The sequence below is a fragment of the Procambarus clarkii genome, chromosome 43, assembly GCF_040958095.1.
Source record: "Procambarus clarkii isolate CNS0578487 chromosome 43, FALCON_Pclarkii_2.0, whole genome shotgun sequence".
Classification (NCBI taxonomy): Eukaryota; Metazoa; Arthropoda; class Malacostraca; order Decapoda; family Cambaridae; genus Procambarus; species Procambarus clarkii.
In genome coordinates this window covers 17566262-17586261 of record NC_091192.1, presented here as the reverse complement: position 1 = coordinate 17586261, position 20000 = coordinate 17566262, and the positions used below count along the sequence as shown (strand labels likewise).

The window sequence follows — 20000 nt, the reverse complement described above, 5'->3', positions numbered from 1 at the left end:
CCCCTAGGAGCCTGTGGGCTGCCCCTGGGAGCCTGTGGGCTGCCCCCTGGGAGCCTGTGGGCTGCTCCTGGGAGCCTGTGGGCTGCCCCTGGGAGCCTGTGGGCGTCCCCTGGGAGCCTGTGGGCGTCCCCTGGGAGCCTGTGGGCTGCCCCTGGGAGCCTGTGGGCTGCCCCTGGAAGCCTGTGGGCTGCCCCTGGGAGCCTGTGGGCTGCCCCTGGGAGCCTGTGGGCTGCCCCTGGGAGCCTGTGGGCTGCCCCTGGGAGCCTGTGGGCTGCCCCTGGGAGCCTGTGGGCTGCCCCTGGGAGCCTGTGGGCTGCCCCTGGGAGCCTGTGGGCTGCTCCTGGGAGCCTGTGGGCTGCCCCCTGGGAGCCTGTGGGCTGCCCCTGGGAGCCTGTGGGCTGCCCCCTGGGAGCCTGTGGGCTGCTCCTGGGAGCCTGTGGGCTGCCCCTGGGAGCCTGTGGGCGTCCCCTGGGAGCCTGTGGGCGTCCCCTGGGAGCCTGTGGGCTGCCCCTGGGAGCCTGTGGGCTGCCCCTCGAAGCCTGTGGGCTGCCCCTGGGAGCCTGTGGGCTGCCCCTGGGAGCCTGTGGGCTGCCCCTGGGAGCCTGTGGGCTGCCCCTGGGAGCCTGTGGGCTGCCCCTGGGAGCCTGTGGGCTGCCCTTGGGAGCCTGTGGGCTGCCCCTGGGAGCCTGTGGGCTGCCCCTGGGAGCCTGTGGGCTGCCTCTGGGAGCCTGTGGGCTGCCCCTGGGAGCCTGTGGGCTGCTCCTGGGAGCCTGTGGGCTGCCCCTGGGAGCCTGTGGGCGTCCCCTGGGAGCCTGTGGGCGTCCCCTGGGAGCCTGTGGGCGTCCCCTGGGAGCCTGTGGGCTGCCCCTGGGATCCTGTGGGCTGCCCCCTGGGAGCCTGTGGGCTGCCCCTGGGAGCCTAGCTGTGGGCTGCCCCTGGGAGCCTGTGGGCTGCCCCTGGGAGCCTGTGGGCTGCCCCTGGGAGCCTGTGGGCTGCCCCCTGGGAGCCTGTGGGCTGCCCCTGGGAGCCTGTGGGCTGCCCCTGGGAGCCTGTGGGCTGCCCCCTGGGAGCCTGTGGGCTGCCCCTGGGAGCCTGTGGGCTGCCCCTGGGAGCCTGTAGGCTGCCCCTGGGAGCCTGTGGGCTGCCCCTGGGAGCCTGTGGGCTGCCCCTGGGAGCCTGTGGGCTGCCCCTGGGAGCCTGTGGGCTGCCCCTGGGAGCCTGTGGGAAAATAGTTGAAATAAATACATTTTTAAAAGTAAAATTTTTAATAATTCACATATGAATAAAATTATACACACAATAAAAGTTTTAAAAATATAAGTTTAATATATACTTATAACATTATCAGTAATTAATTCTAGTATAACTTTATCATTTTAACAAATACTTGTATTACAGAAAGATATCACACTGACGTTATCTTGATATTGATGAGAAAATTGAAACACTGAGGAGACGTGCTTCACGTGGTTCAGGTGACGTGGTTCACGTGGTTCCGGTGACGTGGTTCACGTGGTTCAGGTGACGTGCTTCACGTAGTTCAGGTGACGTGGTTCCGGTGACGTGGTTCACGTGGTTCCGGTGACGTGGTTCAGGGGACGTGGTTCACGTGGTTCAGGGGACGTGGTTCACGTGATTCAGGTAACGTGGTTCACGTGCACATGGTTCAGGTGACGTGGTTCACGTGGTTCAGGTGACGTGGTTCACGTGGTTCAGGTGACGTGGTTCACGTGGTTCAGGTAACGTGGTTCAGGTGACGTGGTTCACGTGGTTCAGGGGACGTGGTTCACGTGGTTCAGGTAACGTGGTTCAGGTGACGTGGTTCACCTAGTTCAGGTTGTTACGTATAAGGAATTGTGAAAAAGAAAGAAATGAATAATGTAGTAATGAGTGAGGGTTTGGGATGAGGGAAGTAGGAGTCAAGAGTATTGGGAGTAGTGAGGAGTCTGGTCAGTTTAAAGGGAAAATGTGAAGAGACGCGTAGGGAGAGGAGAAAGAGTAGGAAGTAGAAGTAGAGGGTAGAAAATATATGTAGAGAGTGAAGTAGACGTAGATGTAGAAAGGGAATGAGCTACCACCATCCATTCTAATTCACTACATACAAGATAAGGAATGGAATTTGTCTGTACTTTAAGCTGTGATCAAATGTTAAAATTGTATTATATATTATCTTCTGTAAGCATGTACTCATGCTCATTAGCTTGCAATATATCATTACATCCAAGATCTAGGGAACACAATTAAAGTCAGATTAAAAAAGTAAGTTAGTCAATAATATATATTTAGTATTAATTGAAATTGAAATTAACAGTGTCAATTCAAACATTTAAACTTCATGTTCACTTTGTGAAAATTAATATACAATGTGAGTCATCACACAAGACCTTGAGATCACTACGGCTGTCTGCCCCCTGATAATCACACAACACCTTAAGTTTGGAAAACAAGAGATAAGTCACCTTAACGTTCAAAGAGAGGGGGGGGGGGAGGGTGGTCTACAGTTGACAGGCAGAATCCCCCCATCTGGCTGACAGCCTGTCTTGGTTACTGTCTGCTGATGCTCTGCAGTCTGCTGATCCTATGCTATCCTCGAATGTACAGTTCCATGGGTATTTATGCGGGAACCTGGGGCCAGATTCACGAAAGCACTTACGAACGTGTACATCTTTCCTCAATCTTTGACGGCTTTAGTTACATTTATTAAACAGTTTACAAGCGTGAAAACGTGCCAATCAACTGTTGTTATTGTTATAAACAGCCTCCTGGTGCTTCCGAGCTCATTAACTGTTAAATAATTGTAAACAAAGCCGCCAAAAATTGAGAAAAGATGTGCAGGTTCGTAAGTGCTTGCGTAAGTGCTTTTATGAATCCTACCCCTGGTACCTAACTCCGCCCACAAGTAAGATAGCCTAAGGCTCTCTACCTACCACACCTTAAACAGCAGCTTGTTTGATGGGGCTGCAACCCAGCCAGCCGTCTGCCATTATCAGCTTAACAGAAGAAAGGTCAATTCACAGGACCTAACCACTGGTCAACTTGTGGTCATTAACACTCTAAAGGTGCGACTTTTTAATTGCTTGGGGTCAGACAACCTGGCGCCTCTCAAAATCTTGTCTGGTTGACTCATATTGTATGTAAAACAAAACACAACAAAACACCTTTATGGTGTTACAAGGTGACGTGGTTCACGTGGTTCAGGTGACGTCATTCACGTGGTTCAGCTGATGGGGTTCAAGGGACGTGGATCACGTGGTTCAGCTGATGGGGTTCAAGGGACGTGGTTCACGTGGTTCAGCTGATGGGGTTCAAGGGACGTGGTTCACGTGGTTCAGGTGACGTGGTTCAGCTGATGAGGTTCAAGGGACGTGGTTGACGTGGTATGCGTGACGTTATTCACGTGGTTCAGCTGATGGGGATCAAGGGACGTAGTTCACGTGGTTCAGGTGACGTGGTTCAGGTGACGTGGTTCACATGGTTCAGGTGACGTGGTTCACGTGGTTTAGGTGACGTCATTCACGTGGTTCAGCTGATGGGGTTCAAGGGACGTGGATCACGTGGTTCAGCTGATGGGGTTCAAGGGACGTGGTTCACGTGGTTCAGCTGATGGGGTTCAAGGGACGTGGTTCACGTGGTTCAGGTGACGTGGTTCAGCTGATGAGGTTCAAGGGACGTGGTTGACGTGGTATGCGTGACGTTATTCACGTGGTTCAGCTGATGGGGATCAAGGGACGTAGTTCACGTGGTTCAGGTGACGTGGTTCAGGTGACGTGGTTCAGGTGACGTGGTTCACGTGGTTCAGGTGACGTGGTTCACGTGGTTCAGGTGACGTGGTTCACGTGGTATGGGTGACGTGGTTCACATGGTTCAGGTGACGTGGTTCACGTGGTTTAGGTGACGTCCTTCACGTGGTTCAGCTGATGGGGTTCAAGGGACGTAGTTCACGTGGTTCAGGTGACGTGGTTCAGCTGATGAGGTTCAAGGGACGTGGTTCACGTGGTCCAGGTGACGTGGTTCACGTGGTTCAGGTGACGTGGTTCACGTGGTTCAGGTGACGTGGTTCACGTGGTTCAGGTGACGTGGTTCACGTGGTTCAGGTGACGTGGTTCACGTGGTTCAGGTGACGTGGTTCACGTGGTATGGGTGACGTGGTTCACGTGGTTCAGGTGACGTGGTTCACGTGGTTCAGGTGACGTGGTTCAGGTGACGTGGTTCACGTGGTATGGGTGACGTGGTTCACATGTCGTGGGTCGTGGGGTAAGGTGCTCGGCTGGTTACCCGAGCTAAGTTAAGGTGGTTCGGCTGGTAAGGTCCAATCATTAAGGTTAACCAACCTTAATAATTGGTGGTTCGAGACACCTCAGTCTTCCAAAGGATTTTCTCAATACAAGTACAATTATAATTAAATTATAATTATCAATATTTTAAATTATACAAATTAAAATTGTAATTATAAGAAAAAAAATTCTAAAATGTATTATATATTAAAATTGTAATCGTTGCAAACATAATCAAAATCGTAAATAATAGTTTAATAACATATTTATTATATAATAATCAAATCATTTCCTACACTAAAAATGTTGCACAGATGCTGGCAACACAAGAACCATTAGATAATGGAACAGAGAAAGTCCATTTAAAGCTTGCAACAAACCTCCATTTAATAACATAAACTGCTAAATGAAGACTACAGAGACATCAGTCAAGGGGAGCAAGCTTGAAGAGGGTCGTAGTGAGGAGGTCCCAAGACTGGAGACGTCCTTGGGAGAGCGAGGGTAAGGCGGACGGTCCTGCTGGGAGGGAAGGAGAGAGAGAGAGGAAGGTGGAGGGTGGATACGGTGGTGGAAGAGTGGAATGGAGAGGAAGAGTGGGTACCCAGGAAGAGAAGGAGGCGTTGACGAAACAGGAGTGTACGAAGAATAAGGAAAGGAAGGAAGGAAGGAAGGAAGGAAGGAAGGAAGGAAGGAAGGAAGGAAGGAAGGAAGGAAGGAAGGAAGGAAGGGGAGAAAGCTAGGAATTAACAGGGTTTAAGGAAGGGAAAAATATGAGATGATGAAGAAGGAAGTGGAAAAGAGGACAAGGAGACGGGCGACAGGAAGACAATTACCAACCTTGATGAGCAACACAATGTCCCTGGACAATGTCCCTTTACAATGTCTCTGGACAGTGTCCCTTTACAATGTCTCTGGACAATGTCTCTGGACAGTGTCCCTTTACAATGTCTCTGGACAGTGTCCCTTTACAATGTCCCTGGACAATGTCCCTTTACAATGTCTCTAGACAATGTCCCACAAGTGTGTCCCCATAAAAAGACTCCGGAAAATGTCCCAGGACAATATTCATAGGACACTATCCATGGACTGTGGAAGAGACAATGTTTCTAGTTGCCTGAAATACCACGAATTTAGTATATTTGAAAGATAAGTTATTATTCAATATCAGTATTGATATTGAACTTTGAATTGAACTAGTTAGAGAGTACCGAGGAACACTAGGCCTATTTAAATTAGGTATGGTAGCAAAGTTTGTTTGCAATCTAAATATACAAAAGGAATTTTACGTGTTGAAATTTAATGCATCTATCAGTCCATAAAAAATACGGCAAATTGCATTATTATGGGAATTATGATTAATTGGAAATTCTGCCGTAAAAACACTCACACATATACACAATAGAGAGAGAGAGAAAGAGAAATCTGGGGGTGGATATCACACCGAACCTGTCTCCAGAGGCCCACAACAAAAGGATATCTTTAGCTGCATATGCTAGACTGGTCAACATAAGAACTGCCTTTAGAAACTTGTGTAAGGAATCATTCAGAACCTTGTATACCACGTATGTAAGAAAATTCCTGGAGTATGCAGCTCAAGCCTGGAGTCCATACCTAGCTAACACAAGACAATAGTAGATAATACCTGTCCATTTACAAGGGACACCAGGCTAGTCTCAGAACTGAGAGGTATGAGCTACGAGGAAAGGCTAAGGGAGCTGAACCTCACATAACTGGAAAACAGAAGAGTAAGGGGAAACATGATAGCCACCTACAAAATTCTCAGGCGAATATACAGGGTGGACAAAGACAAACACTTTAACACAGGTGAAACACGAACAAGAGGACACAGGTGGAAACTTTGTACCCAAATGAGCCACATAGACGTTAGAAAGAACATTTTCAGTGCCAGAGTAATTAACAAATGGAGTACATTAGGCAGTGATGTGGTGGAGGCTGACTCCATACACAGTTTCAAATGCAGATATGATAGAGCCCAGTAGGCTCAGGTATCTATACACCAGTTGATTGACAGTTGAGAGGCGGGACCTAATAGCCAGAGCTGAACCCCCGCAAGCACAACTTGGTGAGTACACTTACACATCCACACACCCATACAATATAACACAGGCTTAGCCCTCTATTCCCCCCAATCCCCCACCACACAATATTTACTAAGAGAAACAAAGTGGATAGAAGCAATATTGAGGAGGAGAAGGGCAACAAGACAAGAGGAGAAGGATACCCAGGTGCAAGTTCCGAACATTAATGAACCAGGCAATTGTAAGGACATGATCGTACCCAGCGACAGCCGCCAGCAGCTGGAACACGCTCAACGTGCTGCAAATCACCACCATTCAGACCTTCAAAGAGCAAGTAGAAGAACCATATACCATCAGCAGGAATGAAAAAAAACAGGAGGCGGGGCTCTAGAGCTAAATTCAGCTCCCTTGAAGGCACAATTAAATAAGCACACATACACAAACGTACACCAAGCCTGCTTTACAGGGACTGAAAAGCCTCCCGTGTACACCCCGGAGAGCCATTGTGTACTGACAATGGGGCCCCCGGTCTCAGCAGACAGAAGCACCTGTAATTAGCATACCACAGTTCAGGTATTGTCATGCGGGCATACAGCCAGGCCCTCTGCCTCGCTCTGGTGGCGGGACGCGCTGCCAGGCCCTCTGCCTCGCTCTGGTGGCGGGACGCGCTGCCAGGCCCGCCACCACCTTCCCCAACGAACCAGGAGTTACACACACACACACACACACATACACACATGTACACATGTGTGTATGTGTATGTGTCATTTAGGAACGTGATCACCACATACAAGATTATCAAAGGAATTGATAGGGTAGATAAAGACAGGATGTTTAAAACAAGGGGCACATGCGCAAGGGGACACAGGTGGAAATTGAGTGCCCAAATGAGCCACAGAGATATTAGAAAGATGCTTGTTTGAGTTAGAGTAGTTGACAAATGGAATGCATAAGGCAGTGATGGTCTGGAGGCTGACTCCATACACAGTTCCAAATGTAGATTTGATAGAACCCAGTAGGCTCAGGAATCTGTACACCAGTTGATTGACGGTTGAGAGGCGAGACCGAAGAGCAAAAGCTCAACCCCCGCAAGCACAACTAGATTAGTACAACTAGGTGAGTACACATGTGTGTTCGTGTTTGTACAGATGTTGCACAGGTGCAAGTACACGTACAGTACAGGTGTTGTGTTATTTGCTTCTTTATAAGTCGCATGGCGTGTCACCTTTCTTTTAACGACGTCTTCAACGTAACAGTTAGAGAAGTCATTATTAACTAGGATCTGCCTGACCCTACAGAGTTATTCGGCGACCTGCTTCCAACCAGAGCTGTGAGTGAAGAGCTCGGTCGACGTAGGCGTTGACAATACTCTGCTTGTACCTCTCCTGGTAGTCACTATTAGCATTAGGGCACTTTCGTATGATAGTTTCCTTAGTGTAGACTGTAGTATGAAAGCGTCCAACTCTCTCTGCGACTGTTACATCTAGAAAAGGCAGCTTCCCATCTCTCTTCATCTCTCTCTCTCTCTAATTTAACTTTCCAAATTAAATGTGGAGAGTTACTTTTTCAACTTCCGTCGACAGTGAAGAAAACATAAGAAATATTGAGAAGATTCGTGTTAGAATCTTTAATTTTACCCTTTCGGTCATTTAATTTTACCCTTTGGACCCCTAGGACCTTTCGGTCCTAGGGGTCCAAAACCCAGATTTCCCCGCACTTCGCCCTGATGGCATCACTGCCATCAGGGCACACACACACACACACACACACACACACACACACACACACACACACACACACACACACAGATTACACAGTAGGCGGGATCCAAAAGTCAATGCTCGATCCTGCAGACACAACTAGGTGAGTACACACACACACACACACACACACACACACACACACACACACACACACACACACACTGTTATGATCCCAAGCTGCCTCAGAAACGAGTTACCCCCCTGAGAGTTATTCAGTCAGACCTGACCTAACTAAGAGGTCAAAGAAATATAAACTTGGAAATGTATATAGTAAATACGATTAAATTTGACGAATAGTTTAAAAGTATAGGCAGTGAACAAGAATATTAATAAATGACTTGACATGAGATGTGGAGAGTTTGCGGGAGGCGTGAGGCTCACTTTCAGAAGGTCACTTGAGCTGAAGAAATCGTGAGGGGAGGTCGCGCTCTGTTGAGTCCCTGGTGAAGAAGTACTCCTGTTTGATATACCTTCAAAAAGAAGAAAGTGGACGGACTTTTCGACTATGGAATAAGTCTGGAGACGTGTCAGCTCAAGTACTGAACTGCAGAAAGAGTGTGGAGCAGTTCTGTGAGCAGCTGAGGGTGCCCTGTGTGTCAACCGCTCAGTCAGTGAGCGCCGCGAGTGGACCAAATTCTATGGTAAGCCATTTTAAACCAGTTAGTGATTACCTGTAGGGTGTCGTGTTCCCAGCGACCCTAGCAAGTGTCTATTGATATATTAGGCATATTTTACTAAGGCAGAAAGCCTAAATAAGAGAATGGAGATGAGGGAGCCAACCGACTGACAGTGGACGAGCAGTGCATCCACTCTCGTCGGTTGCTTGTGGGCGACTGAGTGAGGGCCACCCGGGAGGCGAAGGGCTCCCAGGAAAGGTGGAGAATGGACTCTCCCGAGAGTGGGGGAGTCTCCTCACGGCAGGCGAGAATCAGTGGGAATGTTGAGTGGAGACATTTATTTTGTAGTTTATTTTAGTTATATGTTTCTAGAGGAACATCTTTATTGGGGTGTCAGTGGGTTGCAGGTGTGTCTGGGGGAAGTAGTTGCTGAGAGAACTTCGAGCCAGTAGAGAAGGAGTCAGTGGATGGAACTTCCAAGGCTATTGAAGAAATACTGAGCTCTGTGGAAGAGCAGATCACATAGAGAGGAGTTGGACCTCAAGCTGTGAGAGGAGAAGCAATGGAGTGGAGTTTCACGTGTTTCTGTGGTGCCAATGGTGAAGCACCATTGCTGTTCAAGGAAGACTTCATGGTGTAGCAGCCGGAAGAGCTGTAGAGGACCTGGGTAAATAATTCTAGGAGGACCTGAAGATGGTCAGGGGGTAGTGGACCTCTAGGTGTAGAGAAGAGGTTCTTAGTGACTAAATGTGGAATTGAAAGAGTGCTTGAGTGTCATTGGCGTGCATGACGCAGTGGGCCGGTGAGTGATTTGATATTTTTGTACTGAGGAATAATTATACAAATGTCTATAATGTTACAGCCATAGGCTGGATTTCCTTGTGTTTATGTATTTATATATATTCTAGGGCCGATAGTGCCAGTATTGTATTACAAGATTTAACCCACTTGATGAGGATGGTAGCATAACTGGCAAGCCAGGAGTTGGGCTACCACTAGGTATAAGCAGCTGATAGAGCCTTGATGAGATTGGATGCAACCTAATTATAATAGCATAGAGTGTTGGAGTCATTATTATATCTTGTATTTGTGTTGTATATGTTCTCTGTTCATTAAATGTATGCAATCTACAGGTGGTTTGCTCTTGTCCTACTGAGGCTTCCTAGAAAGTAGAAGAGAGAGAGAGAGAGAGAGAGAGAGAAAGAACCACAGCTGTGGACAGGGTGGTAAAGAATTACAATTCAAAGAAAGTGGGATTGAGGAGGTCATACAAAATAAGAATAGAGTGGGGAGTCACAGCGGCTCGAATTGGGTGTGTGCACGTGACAACGAGGCCAGTGTTGGAGCCGCACCCCCTTAATGTGTGACGCTGAGCCCCTCTCCAAGAGCTGGAAGCGTACAGGGTGATCTCCTAATCAAAGTATAAGCACTCTACAGAGATTTTGGTGGGTAGTCCAGATGGCCCGTGACACCACCATATAATAACACACATTCCCACAGCACCAACAACAAACACACACACACACACACACACACACACACAAAGGGAAAAATCCGAGAAGCAACAGAAGAATCCATGGTATAATAGGGCATGTATGGAAGCGAAGAAACTGAACAAAAAGGCGTGGAGGAACTTCCGGAATAACAGAACACCAGAAAGCAGGGAGAGATACCAGAGAACCAGGAATGAGTACGTCAGGGTGAGAAGAGAAGCAGAGAAAAATTTTGAAAATGATATAGCAAACAAAGCCAAGACCGAACCAAAGCTACTCCACAGTCACATCAGAAGGAAAACAACAGTGAAAGAACAGGTATTGAAACTTAGAACAGGCGAGGACAGGTATACAGAGAATGACAGAGAGGTGTGTGAGGAACTCAACAAGAGGTTCCAGGAGGTCTTCACAATAGAACAGGGTGAGGTCACTGTGCTAGGAGAAAGGGAGGTAAACCAGGCGGCCTTGGAGGAGTTCGAAATTACGAGAGAGGAGGTCAAGAGACACCTGCTGGATCTGGATGTTAGAAAGGCGGTTGGTCCAGATGGGATCTCACCATGGGTACTGAAAGAGTGTGCAGAGGCACTTTGCTTGCCACTCTCCATAGTGTATAGTAAATCACTAGAGACGGGAGACCTACCAGAAATATGGAAGACGGCGAATGTGGTCCCAATATACAAAAAGGGCGACAGACAAGAGGCACTGAACTACAGGCCAGTGTCCTTGACTTGTATACCATGCAAGGTGATGGAGAAGATCGTGAGAAAAAACCTGGTAACACATCTGGAGAGAAGGGACTTCGTGACAAATCGCCAACATGGATTCAGGGAGGGTAAATCTTGCCTTACAGGCTTGATAGAATTCTACGATCAGGTGACACAGATTAAGCAAGAAAGAGAGGGCTGGGCGGACTGCATTTTCTTGGATTGTCGGAAAGCCTTTGACACAGTACCGCATAAGAGGCTGGTACATAAGCTGGAGAGACAGGCAGGTGTAGCTGGTAAGGTGCTCCAGTGGATAAGGGAGTATCTAAGCAATAGGAAGCAGAGAGTTACGGTGAGGGGTGAGACCTCCGATTGGCGTGAAGTCACCAGTGGAGTCCCACAGGGCTCTGTACTCGGTCCTATCTTGTTTCTGATATATGTAAATGATCTCCCGGAGGGTATCGATTCATTTCTCTCAATGTTTGCGGACGATGCTAAAATTATGAGAAGGATTAAAACAGAAGAGGACTGTTTGAGGCTTCAAGAAGACCTAGACAAGCTGAAGGAATGGTCGAACAAATGGTTGTTAGAGTTTAACCCAACCAAATGTAATGTAATGAAGATAGGTGTAGGGAGCAGGAGGCCAGATACAAGGTATCATCTGGGAGAGGAAATTCTTCAGGAGTCAGAGAAGGAAAAAGACTTGGGAGTTGATATCACGCCAGACCTGTCTCCTGCAGCACATATCAAGCAGATAACATCAGCGGCATATGCCAGGCTGGCCAACATACGAACGGCATTCAGAAACTTGTGTAAAGAATCATTCAGAACTTTGTATACCACATATGTCAGGCCAATCCTGGAGTATGCAGCCCCAGCATGGAGTCCATATCTAGTCAAGGATAAGACTAAACTGGAAAAGGTTCAAAGGTTTGCCACCAGACTAGTACCCGAGCTGAGAGGTATGAGCTACGAGGAGAGACTACGGGAATTAAACCTCACTTCGCTGGAAGACAGAAGAGTTAGGGGGGACATGATCACCACATTCAAGATTCTGAAGGGGATTGATAGGGAAGATAAAGACAGTCTATTTAACACAAGGGGAACACGCACAAGGGGACACAGGTGGAAACTGAGTGCCCAAATGAGCCACAGAGATATTAGAAGGAACTTTTTTAGTGTCAGAGTGGTTGACAAATGGAATGCATTAGGGGGTGATGTGGTGGAGGCTCACTCCATACACAGCTTCAAGTGTAGATATGACAGAGCCCGATAGGCTCAGGAATCTGTACACCTGTTGATTGACGGTTGAGAGGCGGGACCAAAGAGCCAGAGCTCAACCCCCGCAAACACAACTAGCTGAGTACAACTAGGTGAGTACACACACACACACACACACACACACACACACACACACACACACACACACACGTACACACACACACACACACACACACACACACACACACACACACACACACACACACGGACACAATTTAACTTGTATACCATGCAAGGTGATGGAGAAGATCGTGAGAAAAAAACCTAGTAACACATCTGGGTAGAAGGTACTTCGTGACAACCCATCAACATGGGTTAAGGGAGGGTAAATTTTGCCTTGCAGGCTTAATAGAATTTTACCATCAGGTGATAAAGATTAAACAAGAAAGAGAAGGCTGGGCGGACTGCATTTTTTTGGACTGTCGGAAAGCCTTTGACACAGTACCCAATAGAAGGCTGATGCATAAGCTGAAGAAACAGGCAGGAGTAACTGATAGGGAGCTCCAGTGGATAAGGGAGTACCTAAGCAATAGGAAGCAGATAATTACAGTGAGAGGTGAGACCTCAGATTGGTGTGAAGTCACCAGTGGAGCACAACAGGACTCTGTACTCGGACCTATCCTGTTTCTGATATACGTAAATGATCTCCCAGAGGGTATAGACTCCTTCCTCTCAATGTTTGCTGACGACACCCAAATTATGAGAAGGATTAAGACTGAGGACAGCTTGAGACTTCAAGAAGACCTGGACAAGCTTCAGGAATGGTCGAAAAATGGTTGTTAGAGTTTAACCATTAGCAAATGTAATGTAATGAAGATAGGTGTAGGGAGCAGGAGACCAAATACAAGGTATCATTTGGGAGATAAAATACTTCAAATGTTAAAGAGAGGGAAAGACCTGAGGGGTTGACATCACGCCAGACCTGTCCCCTGAAGCTCATATCAAGAGGATAACATAACACCAGTCTCACCACACAATAAACCAGGTATCATTTACATCGTGGGAATTCTGGCGCAGATGCGGCCTGCGGTCCAGGATAAGACGCTACTGATGGTGTTCCAGACAACTGAAGTCAGGCTCCTGTAACTGCCGGATGGTCAAGAAATGACTAAATAAACGATCAAGTTTTTGAGAGGACTAATTCAGCAGGCTGGTATGTCCATTCCTCCCTTCAACCCCGCCCCCTATCAACCCCCCCGTCCCCCTACGGCCCTCTTCCCTCCCATCATCCTGGGGAATGAAGGGAGAGACCAAGACACATTCTCCGCACTTCGCCAGCCATGACACTACCGCCTCTCTATCTCGCCCAGAACAAAGGATCGAATCCAGGTTAGGAGCTGAGTACCGGTACACCTCCCACATGGGGGATTAGAATGCACTCCCGAGCACTGGACAAAGACGCAGCCGGGCTTACAAAGCGTTCGATTCCCTATCAGGATGAGGTTATAGCACCCAGGGCCGCGGGTAGAGCAGGTGTGGGCAGGGTTGTGGTCGCGCGTAGAGCAGGTGTGGGCAGGGTTGTGGCCGCGGGTAGAGCAGGTGTGGGCAGGGTTGTGGTCGCGCGTAGAGCAGGTGTGGGCAGGGTTGTGGTCGCGCGTAGAGCAGGTGTGGGCAGGGTTGTGGTCCCGTTCATAGAGTCCTGTTTGTTGCTTGTCTCAGCCTCTTGAGGAGTTGAGAGCGAGGAGCGGTAGACCATTGTCACCCTCAAGCACTGGGTTACTACCTCAAGATGGGGTAATACATTTTTATTGTGTGATTATTGGTGTGAATACATTTGCGATTAATGCGATCACGCCTCAAAGTCTACATGTACACTTGTATGCGTACACAGAAAAGGTTGCCCGAAACGCTATGATTACTATTGACTTTAGGTATAGTATGTACTATATCTTTAAATCCAACATTATGTCCGTAACTCAATGTATGTACCTTTACCTGAGTAAAAAATCTATATCTAAATATAAATTTAAATCTTAATATGCGTCCGTATGCCGTACACACTGATAAAGCATTAATACTCAGGCATACACCCTATATTCAGGCGTACACCACATACCCAGGCATTTCAAAGTTGAATGGGAATCTAATCCTCTCCTTTACCTAGATATACATGACCACAGCTGTGTGTCAGGCCTCTTTCTGTGCCTTCCACAAGCCTATACACAGTGGGTTGTAACATTCACATTTTGTCCTGCCATCCACCTTATGTTAAGTGATCTCTTGTGTCCCTCGTCCTCTGAGCCTGTAGCATCAGTCAGCCTCACTTTCTTGATTCTGAAATTTCTCTTGTTGACAAGTATTTCCTCACCTATTGGTTACCATTTAAATATTATCAATTGTGCCTATTCTCAAACAAAAATAACTTTCAGTCTAAACCTGTTTCCAGCACTAGAAACGCTGTGTTGTGTCTTTCCGTAATATCTGAACTCGAAAATCTCACTAATACCCTTTATCCTCTTGACATAAAGCTCACCTTTCGACAAACTAACACACTTCGTAGCAACCCGGTTCACACTGCTGCTCCTGCTTCTAATGCTGCTGGTGTCTACTCTATTTCCTGTTCGTCTTGTCCTCTCCAATACTTTGGAGAAACTGGCTGTTCATTGAATAACTGACTTGATGAACACAAAAGAAGTGTTAAGTCTGAAGACAAACAATGCTCTTTTCTGTCATGTTAGGGATTCTGGTCATCTTATTGATTGGTCTTCTTTTAAAATAATCATTCCTGCCTCTACTCTACACAGACGCCGTCTTGTCGCCTCGGCTCTGATACACAACTTACCCAACATGAACCTGAGTCCTGGCTTCGTTGATGTTGATTCTTCTCTTTCACAGTACCTACATACTCTAACTATCTTAACAAACGTGATCTGACTTAGCTTTGACCCCTTTAGGCTCTCTCTCTTTTCTTTGTTCTTTCTGCCCCTTTCGTTGCTATTTCTTCCGTCTCTTCTGCAGATGTTTGGTTATTCTTGTTACTACTATTATATACTTCTAACCTCGCCTTTCACATTCTCGCCTTCCATATTGACTCTTTGTTTACACAACTTTCCTTACACAATGGGGCACAAGAGCTAACAGCTCGATTCTGCAGGCAAAAATATTATATATATTCAGATGTACAAACACACACAGATACACGACACACGATGCACTCACACTACAAACACACACCAACTACACACACACACACACATCAGGAGTAGCCCCTGCACTAAATGAGGAGGAGGCAAACCAAGGAATTTGACCTCACTAGTGATGAGGTCAAAAGCTGGATGTGACAAAGGCTGTTGGGCCTGACAGAATCTCACCATAGATACTTAAGGAAGGTGCAGAAGCACTAAGTGTGCCACTCTATGGTGTATAACAGGTCACTGGAAACAGGAGACTTACCAGAAAGTTGGAAGACAGCTAACGTAGTCCAAATATACAAGAAGGGTGACAAGCAAGAGGCACTGAACTACAGGCCAGTTTCCCTAACTTGTATACCATGCAAGGTGATGGAGAAAATCGTGAGGAAAAGGCTCGTAGAGCACCTGGAGGTAAATAACTTTGTAACACACCACCAACATGGGTTGAGAGATGGTAAATCGTGCCTCACAGGTTTAATAGAATTCTATGACCAGGCAACAAAAATTAGGCAGGAAAGAGAAGGGTGTGCCGACTGCATTTTCCTGAACTGCAAGAAACCCTTTGATACAGTACCCCATAAAAGGCTGTTAAAAAAGTTGAAGCAACAGGCAGGAGTAAAAGGGAAGGTGCTCCAGTGGATAAGGGAACATTTAAGAAACAGGAAACAGCGAGTAACGGTAAGGGGGGAGACATCAGAGTGGCGAGATGTCACCAGCGGAGTCCCACAGGGCTCAGTACTTGGACCCATCCTGTTTCTAATATATGTAAACGATCTTCCGGAGGGTATAGACTCGTTCCTCTCAATGTTTGCTGATGATGCAAAAATTATGAGCAGAATCAAGACGGATGAAGATAGACAGAGAATACAGGAAGACCTGGACAAACTGGAGGAATGGTCTAGAAAATAGCTGCAAAAGTTCAACTCAGGAAAGTGTAAGGTAATGAAATTAGGCGAAGGGAGCAGGAGGCTGAACACAAGGTATCATCTGGGAGGAGAAATCCTGCAAGAGTCAAAGCGAGAGAAAGATCTGGGGGTTGATATCACACCGAACCTGTCCCCAGAGGCCCACATCAAAAGAATATCATCAGCGGCATATGCTAGACTGGCAAACATACGAACTGCCTTTAGAAACTTGTGTAAGGAATCTTTCAGAACCCTGTATACCACTTATGTCAGACTAATCCTGGAGTATGCAGCTCCTGCCTGGAGTCCATACCTAGTTAAACACTAGACAAAGTTAGAGAAAAATCAGCGGTTTGCCACCAGGCTCGTCCCGGAACTGAGAGATATGAGCTACGAGGAAAGGCTAAAGGAGCTGAACCTCACGTCCCTGGAAAACAGAAGAGTAAGGGGAGACATGATAACCACCTACAAAATTCTCAGGGGAATTGACAGGGTGGACAAAGACAAACTCTTCCGCACGGGTGGAACATGAACAAGGGGGACACAGGTGGAAACTTAGTGCCCAGATGAGCCACAGAGACGTTAGAAAGAATTTTTTCAGTGTCAGAGTAGTTAATGAATGGAATGCACTCGGAAGTGATGTGGTGGAGGCTGACTCCATACACAGTTTCAAATGTAGATATGATAGAGCCCAGTAGGCTCAGGAATCTGTACACCAGTTGATTGACAGTTGAGAGGCGGGACCAAAGAGACAAAGCCCAACCCCCGCAAGCACAATTATCTGAGTAAACACACACACACACACACACACACACACACACACACACACACACACACGTACCTCAGGGAGATGGGAATGCTACTGTGGAGGGGACCACCACAACCCAGATCTCATTTGCTGAAATGCTTAAAAAGAGCCCAGAAGCTAGGTCTGCAGTTAAGGAAGTTGCCATGGAAGTGGCTTCCTCTCAGGAAGCAGCTAGATGTACTAGCCAGCTGATAGAGAGAAGAAGAGCTGTAGTAGTAGCAGGCATTAAAGAGCGAACAGGGACCAGCCCAAAGGAGCGGAGAGACAAGGACAAAAACGCAATTACCGAGATCCTTAAAGAGGTAAGGATGGAGGGAACTGACCAAAATGTTGAAAAGGTTTTCAGGCTTGGAAAGTTCAACAAGGACAGGGACCGAATGATAAAGGTGGTACTCATGAGCGAAATCACGAAAGAGGAACTGTTAGCAAGGAAGTGCTGTCTAGCAAATGTAGAGAAGTTCAAAAAAGTATTCCTGCAGAGGGATATGACAAGGGAAGAGAGAATACGGACAGCAGACGCGAGGAAGGAGCGCAGGGAGAGAGAAAGAAATCAGAGTACCACAACCCAGAACTCTACAATCCCAGAGGGAAGTGGAGAATCCTCCTCAAACAGTACAACAGCCACAGGGATTGGGGCACCACCCCCACATTCTACCCAACAGACACCCAACCTGCCCCATTCCCTGTCAGCCCCCCCACTAAGTACCCACCTAGGGAACCCTCCCCCCACCCACCCCCTCCTCCCACTCACCCCCCTTCTCCCACTCACCCCTCTCCCCCTGGACCTCCCTTCTCCCCCATCCCCCAAGCCCTCCCTTCTCCCACATGCCTTCCCGTCTCTCCCACCCACAAGCCCTCCCTTCCCCCCCTCTCCCTAAGCCCCCCACTCTCCCCCACCCCACCTAAGTCTTCCCCCTCTCCCCCACTCCCTTTAACCCTCCCCTCTTCTTCACCCACCTCAGCCCTCCCTTTTCCCCCACGTCCCCCAAGCTCTCCACCCTTTTCTCCCCCCCCCCAAGCCCCCCCCCCCATCTCCCCTATCCCCCAAAGCCTCTCCTCCCCCCCATGCTTCCCCAACCCTCCCTCTCTCACCCCCACCAACCCTCCCCCTCTCACTCTCCCCCCAACCCTCTCCCTCTCCCCCCCCCTACCCTCCCCCTCTTACCCACCCCCTGTACCCTCCCCCTCTTACCCATCCCCTGTACCCTCCCCCTCTTACCCACCCCCTGTACCCTCCCCCTCTCCCCCACCACCCCAAGCCCTCCCTCCTCCACCAATCTCCCCATGCCAGGTCCCCCCAGCTCCCACTCACCCAAGATCCCTAAGGTCCCCCCCAGAGAAGAAGCAGAAGAGAGTCAGTTTCAGGGTGATGTACTCGAACATAGATGGGATCACAAGCAAGACAAGTGAACTAAGGGAAAGAGCACAAGAAGTTAACCCAGATGTAATCGGACTCACTGAAACAAAACTCCCTGGAATCATAACGAATGCCGTGTTTCCCCAGGAGTACACAGTAATAAGGAAAGAGAGGGAAGGTAGGGGAGGAGTTGGAGTGGCCCTACTCATGAGAAAGGAAAGGAGTTTTAAGGAGATGGCCATCCCGGGCTGTGAGGAGTTCTGAGACTACACAGCAGGCACCATAACAATGGGAGGACCAAGAATAGCAGTAGCAGTAATATACAACCCTCCATGAAATGACAGAAGACCCAGTCAAGAGTATGAAAACAACAACATGGCAGTTAACACTATAATTGAGAGGGCAGCCTCTGCTGCCTGTAGAAATAGATCGAACCTGCTCATCATAGGCGACTTCAATCACGGAAAGATTGACTGGGAGAACAAGGAACCGCAAGGAGGCGAGGATACGTGGAGAGCCAAACTATTGGAGAAGGTGACAAGCAACTTTTTAACACAGCATGTCGGAGAACCCACAAGGATGAGAGGCAATGACGAACCAGCGAGACTCGACCTAGTCTTCACTCTGAACGACTCCGACATAAGAGAAATCGGTTTTGAGGACTCAGTAGGAATGAGCGACCACAGTGTACTGGTGTTTGAGTACTTGATTGAAGAAGGGTTATTGATCTCGAGGAGGGATACCGAAACCAAAAGGTTAGCATACCGAAATTGAAACTATGAGGGGATAAGAAAATTCCTAACAGATGTAGCATGGGAAAAAGAGCTCAGGGGAAAGACGGCCCAAGATATGATGGACTACATCACGCAGAAGTGCAAGGAAGCAGCAAACAAGTTTGTCCCAGTCCAAAAGGAAAACAGAGAAATGAAAATGAGAAACCCATGGTTTAATCAGAGATGTAGGCTAGCTAAGCAGCAAAGTAAAAGGGCATGGAGAAACTATAGGAATAACAGGACACTTGAGAGCAGAGAAAGATACCAGAATGCCAGGAATGAATATGTCAGGATGAGAAGAGAGGCAGAAAGACAATACGAAAATGACATCGCAAGCAAGGCAAAGACTCGGCCTAAATTGTTGCATAGCCACATTAGGAGAAAAACAACAGTAAAGGAACAGGTTATGAAATTAAGGATAGGGGTGGAAGGATTTACTACAAATGACAAGGAAGTGTGTGAGGAATTGAATAACAAATTCCAGGTCTTCACCTTAGAGCAAGGAGAAATTTCAGAGGTAAGTGAGGGAATAGCTAACCAGGAACCACTGGAAGAGTTTGAGATCACCAGTGGGGAAGTAAGGAAGTGTTTACTAGAGTTGGATGTGACGAAGGCTATAGGCCCAGATGGAATCTCCCCTTGGGTTCTAAAGGAAGGAGCAAGAGAACTGTGCCTACCACTCTCCATAGTGTATAACAAATCACTGGCAACAGGGGAACTGCCAGATATTTGGAAAGCAGCTAACGTAGTCCTGATATACAAGAAAGGGGATAGACAGGAGGCACTGAACTACAGGCTAGTGTCCCTAACCTGCATACCATGCAAGCTGACGGAGAAGATTGTGCGAAAAAAACT

At 47.8% G+C, this 20000-nt stretch overlaps 1 protein-coding gene across 1 annotated transcript in view; it reads right to left on the bottom strand.

The window, feature by feature from the left end:
- Positions 1–20000, bottom strand: part of LOC138373661 (protein argonaute-2-like) — a 42587-nt gene that overhangs the window by 13437 nt on the left and 9150 nt on the right. The gene's annotated exons all lie outside the window — the stretch shown is intronic.